The 5,781-nt window shown below is 40.8% G+C and overlaps 1 long non-coding RNA gene across 7 annotated transcripts; it reads right to left on the bottom strand.

The window, feature by feature from the left end:
* Positions 1-219: 219 nt before the first annotated feature.
* LOC124878914 lies at positions 220-5,325 on the bottom strand. 7 transcript variants are annotated; one of them, XR_007040898.1, is made up of 6 exons: positions 3,479-4,070; positions 3,246-3,352; positions 2,361-2,423; positions 2,146-2,241; positions 1,826-1,954; positions 220-1,687 (listed from the first exon to the last, which is right to left on the bottom strand). It is a non-coding gene; the product is annotated as an uncharacterized LOC124878914 (long non-coding RNA). The 7 variants fall into 7 exon arrangements; XR_007040897.1 differs by lacking the exons at positions 220-1,687; positions 1,826-1,954 and adding exons at positions 4,145-4,156; positions 4,575-4,611 and having other exon boundaries at positions 2,056-2,241; positions 3,479-3,680; XR_007040893.1 differs by having other exon boundaries at positions 220-1,954; positions 3,479-4,062.
* Positions 5,326-5,781: the final 456 nt, after the last annotated feature.

Genomic DNA, 5,781 nt, shown 5'->3' with positions numbered 1-5,781 from the left:
CGCTTGGCAACTTTGATATACTAAGTTCTCACGCAATGTCATAGGGATTGGCTCCACCCATGTATTGACCCCCACCACTTACCTTGTTTTGGCCGTAATTTAAACGTTTTACTACACTTGTACAAGGTAAGTAAGCTAATAATGTTTAGGTTTTAGATAAAACACTGTTTTTTAAAAGTCCAGACTTTTAAAAAATGTTGAAACAAAGATTCGGCAAGGTTTCATTTTGCAGCTATTCCATTCATTTTTAGTCATCGATGTTTAGGCACATCAGTAGACTCCACAGAACTAAGACACATTTTTAAAGTTGAACAGATACTTCAATTGAAAATTCACAAGACAAGTAGTAGTAAAAAATTCAACATTTAAAATAAAATAAAAAACACACTATAATTACAACACAGCATAAATGGCATACAGATTTGAGAGAACAATTTAAACTGAGTTTTTGAGTTGTGATAGAATGCTGAAATATCAATGTTTTGTGGCTTTGGGAGATTATATAGGCCAGAATAATATTTTGATTAATGCTAATCAAAGCCTTTTCGTTCTTTAACTAGATGCCTCGACAGCCATCAATAGACAGGGATTCCCTTATTGCAGTTCTCTGCAGTTCAAAAGAGGATATCCTTCTAAATGGCAAAATAGCCACTCCAGCTGCCACTATTTGGACAGTATTAAGTCAGCAGCTGGAAAACAAGATGTCTCCAAAAGCCCTGTACACTTTTGTAAAATCTAACAGACACAACATCTGGTCATGTTTGGAGATCAGTGAGCAGGAAAGTGATCGTGAGAGCAGTGTGGACACAGAGTTTGACTCTGGCTCCATTTCTCCTGGACAAGACGACTGCTCAGGTTTTCAGCTTGAAGTTCCTTTTGAGGAATGGATCAAATTTGTACCTGAGAAAGTGGAATATAATGACAAGTTTCATCATCTGGCAAAAGGGAATACATGATTTTGAAGCCTGGCACTTGGAGTCATGTAATTAACCATCTGATTTGGAAAAAGATCAAAAGCACATGTACATTTGTGTTCCAGAGAGCAAAGGTTTATCCAACTGTCACAAACAAATATATAGATATCAAAGGCTTCTGTAAAGAGTGTCAAGGCCATATTAAAATGACTTGTGCTAGAGAGCCAACGGTAAACAGCCAAATGCTGCTTCAGTGCTCCATCGAAGACATTGATATCTCCCTGCACACTGGGCAATCCAAGAGGTTCATGTCTGGAAACCTTCGTGCACAGATTTCAAAAGAGCTGTGTGAGGGCAGGATGGAGCCGGCTGTATGGAGGTCAGCGAAGGCATCAGATTTGATGGATATTGGAGATGCTGAGCCAAGTCACCTTCCAAATTTGGCCACCCTATGAAAAGCTAAGCAGGAGAGAAGAGATTTGGAATTAGGTGACAAAGATCCCATTTTGTCTTTGCAGTTATTAAAATATAGCACACCTCACAGTGGTAGTATAAGAGACATTGGTCTAGACAAGTTCTTCTGCCACTATTGGAGTCAAACACAGCTACATGTGTATAAGGCATTGTCCAAAAAATGCCCCTCAGTAGTTTGCTTTGACGCAACTGGCTCAGTTGTGAGAAGACTGGTGAGACCAAATGGTACATCTGGCCACATCTTCTTATATCAAGGTGTTCTGACAGGGGACAACTGCTCAGTCCCAGTTGTGCAAATGCTGTCAGAGAGACACGACATTAATGCAATTGCAACATGGCTGACAGAATGGCTTCGTACAGGTGCTGCTATACCAAAGGAAGTGAGTGACTTTTCTCTGGCTATTCTTGGTGCTCTGGTGAAGGCCTTCACTCCTTACCCCGATCTGAAGACATACATTAACGAATGCTTCCGTTTGCTACTTGGGAACCAGTCTGCAAAACTTCCTCCTTGTTTTATCAGGGTTGATGTGGCACACTGCATAAAGATGATCTGTCAGTGGGACTGCCTGAAAAACAAGTCACACCGTGTCAAAGATTTCTTTGTCAGGGCAATAGCAAAGCTTCTTCAATCACAGTGCTTGGACCATGCAAAACAGCTAATACATGCCATCACTGTTGTGGCCCTCAGTGAGGCAGAGGGTGATGATAGTTCTGGAGTCCCTCTCGAATCAGAGATGTGCAAAAAATATCTAAAAACCCAGATCACAGAAGACTCCATCATCATTCCAGCTGAAGATCCAAATGAAATGCATCAAGTGGATTCTTTTGACGAGATCCAGACTGACCTACGCGGCTGGGTATCAAACATATGCGAGGAGAGCAGGTCACTCGCTGCAGCCAATGGGGATAGGGACAACATCCATTTCCTCCCTGATATTGTTCCACACATAATAAGACTAGCAAGTTACTTACCACTTTGGACAGGAGTAATGGTCCCCCTCTTCAAAAGCACCAACCTCACAGCAAGCTCAGCCACTGTTGAAGCAGAATTCAAAAATGTAAAGCATGGCCTTTTTAAACACGAGAACTTACCCATTCGAGTTGATCGTTTTATTTCTCGTCATCTTTCCTTTATAGAAGGAAATATGCGGATTTGTCCTGCAAAAGCGAAAAATGATGAGGAAACATCTGGATTAGCAAAAGTTTCCGAAACAAACTCTGTATCCATGACTACCCACAGTGCTGAAGCCAAGACAAGAATGGATTCTCACCAATCTGTAGAATCCGATGAAACCACAAACATTCCTCCAACAGATGAAGACGTGGTTGAAAACTGGAGGGGACTAATTCTTCCACCCAAAAAAAGGAAGAGAACTTCTTATCTCACTTCCTGCACTGAATGGCTCCATGCAGATCCATCTTTTGGGGCAAAAAGAGTGAAAGTGGGACTATTAAAAAATGGAAACCTGCATCAACCGATTAGAGTTGGGAAATCAACAATCTCTGTTCTGAACACATGTGCATTTGATGCGTTTTGTCAGTGCTTATGCTGTGCTTTCTGTGACAGCTCAGCATTTCAAAATGTTGTCAGGAACAACAGTGACAACCCCATCTTGCTGCTGGTAAAAGCCATTGCAACAGATGGTGTGACCCCAAAGATCTATTCACAGAGGGCAGAGCTGCTTAGTGCAATGTTTGAAAAAATCCAGTTGAGGTCTGGTGCCCATCAAATCGATGCCCAGTGCAATATCTCCACGGTCATTGGAAAAACAATGAGAAATATATCCAGCGTTTACATCTCAAAACACTGCTCTTCACAGTTCTGCCAGCTAAACAAAGGAACAACAAGGGAAGTACCATTTGTTTCTCCTGACATTTCTGTGCTGATGGACTGTGGCATGGCTCAGCTTGACATTTCAGTGGAAAATGGACTCTTCCTTCCGGAGTCTCCCTGCCTTCGCCCACTACCGAAGGAATCCGAATGTCCACTTGAATTCAAAACAGGAGCCAGCACCTCAGGAAAAATGCTCTGTGCTGGAACTGTTACTCACAGCTACAGCATTGGAGAAATAACATGGATTGACACTGACCTTGCAAACACAACTCAGTTTCCTTTGAGTGAATTTCCCCCCACTGTTGCTCTCCAAGGAAAGACATTCTCTTTGAGAGGAGTCATCGCTTTCAAGGGAAGCTTGACTAAAGATGGTCTGGGACATTACATTGCATACTGCCGAAGAGCTCCATGTGTGTGGGAGCTTTATGATGACCTGGCAAATATAGTGAAGACTGTGTCTGAAAAGAAGACAATACAACCACATGCAGCGTTATACACAGCAGACTGAATGCTGTGAATCAACACATTTTGGGGGAAAATTTCTGAGAAGCCCAGATCAAAAGGCAAATACATTTTGCCATGGTTTGATATTCCTGACCAGAAATAGGTTCTATTTTAATGTTCTTTGTTACAAGTTCTTAGATGGTTAAGTATGCCATATTTTGCCTGTGGTGATTTATAACATAAAGTTAATTTTCCAAATCAGAAGTATTTATTCTTCTTTGAAAGTATAATGTAGATTACATTTTCAAACAGTAACTTGGTTATGCGTGATCTCAGAAGTCATGGTTACCTCTCTCAATTAATTAGAATAGAAAACCTTTATTGTTCCACAATAGGAACATTTGAGTGTGTCAGCACTAAACCATAAGGCAATGAAAGTACACAAGTTCATATTTATCTAAAAAAGTAGAAAACCTACCCAAACTAAAAGCTATAAGAAACAAAGTGCAAAAAACAATCACAAAAAGGCTGAAAGGGATTTACAATAAAAGAGAGGAAAAATACAATACTGTGCAGTTATCAGTAAGGTATAGGTTATATATATTAAATTAGGCGTGCAGAACAATCAGGTGACAGTGGTGACAGCATTTATGTAAACACTTGATCAGATAAAAACTTGATCAGATAAAAACTTCAATATTGGCATGAAAGTAGAAAACCTATTGTTTGTTGGAAGCAGTGATGGTTAGTCTATAAAGTCTAACAGCAGCTCTGATCTGCAAAAAAGTACTTTTGTCCACTTAAGGTAAAGCTTCACTTAGGCTAAAGTACCTCTCCATGTCTTTACTAGCTTCATGTATGGGATGGGAAATACTGTCCAACTATGAATATATTGGTCATGTGCCCACCTCATGGTGGTGATGATGTTCAGCGCAGGCCATAGACGTCATCGATTTAAGTCGTCAGTGATCGCCTGAAAGAAAATTATATAGCTTGTACATAAAAGCGGCACAAACAGCATTAAAAAGGTAGACCACTCCGGTTCAATTTGGAGCAAAATGGGGGGATGGTGACCTCTGGATGACCTAAAAAAATATATTATTTAATATCTCATAAACCAAAACAGCCCAAACAAAAATTTTAACGGCACAAACCTGCACAAACGAAGCATTAAAAAATGAGCCCACTCCGGTTCAATTCGGCGTAAAATGGGGGGATGGTGACGTCATCGGCCGAAATAAAAACTTATAATATCTCAGAAAATAAAACAGCACAAACGAAAATTTTAACGGCACAAACCTGCACAAACGAAGCACTAAAAAATGAGCCCACTCCGGTTCAATTCGGAGTAAAATGGGGGGATGGTGACGTCATCGTCCGAAATTAAAACTTATAATATCTCAGATATTAAAACAGCACAAACGAAAATTTTAACGGCACAAACCTGCACAAACGAAGCACTAAAAAATGAGCCCACTCCGGTTCAATTTGGCGTAAAATGGGGGGATGGTGACGTCATCGGCCGAAATTAAAACTTATAATATCTCAGAAAATAAAACAGCACAAACGAAAATTTTAACGGCACAAACCTGCACAAACGAAGCACTAAAAAATGAGCCCACTCCGGTTCAATTCGGAGTAAAATGGGGGGATGGTGACCTCTGGATGACCTAAAAAATAATCTTTAATATCTCAGAAACCAAAACAGCACAAACAAAAATTTTAACGGCACAAACCTGCACAAACGAAGCACTAACCATTCTGTCTATTTGCTGGAATTTTTCAAGTGGGTGGGGTGTCAGCTTCACGCAGCTGTGGAAACCGTATCTGATGGGGAAACGCGAATCGACGTAACACCCGGCGAGCCATCTCCAACTACAAACTGTAGGATACCTAACACAGCAAATCCTCACAATGCACCACTTACCTGTGTTACCTCTCCATGCAGCCGAGCGGTTCATGTCCCAGACCAACCCTTTCCCGATCCTGTAATAAAATAAACGCTTTAAACCTCTTAATCTTTCTGAGTGTTTTCTGCGTGAGGGTCAAATCGGCAACAAACAAACTGACATAAATGTTCCCAGGTCCAGATTCTAGGACTCGAACCCGGGACAG

Source organism: Girardinichthys multiradiatus, chromosome 13 (assembly GCF_021462225.1).
Source record: "Girardinichthys multiradiatus isolate DD_20200921_A chromosome 13, DD_fGirMul_XY1, whole genome shotgun sequence".
In the NCBI taxonomy this organism is placed as follows: Eukaryota; Metazoa; Chordata; class Actinopteri; order Cyprinodontiformes; family Goodeidae; genus Girardinichthys; species Girardinichthys multiradiatus.
The sequence above is the reverse complement of the archived record's forward strand: the minus strand, read 5'-3'. Positions and strand labels throughout refer to the sequence as shown.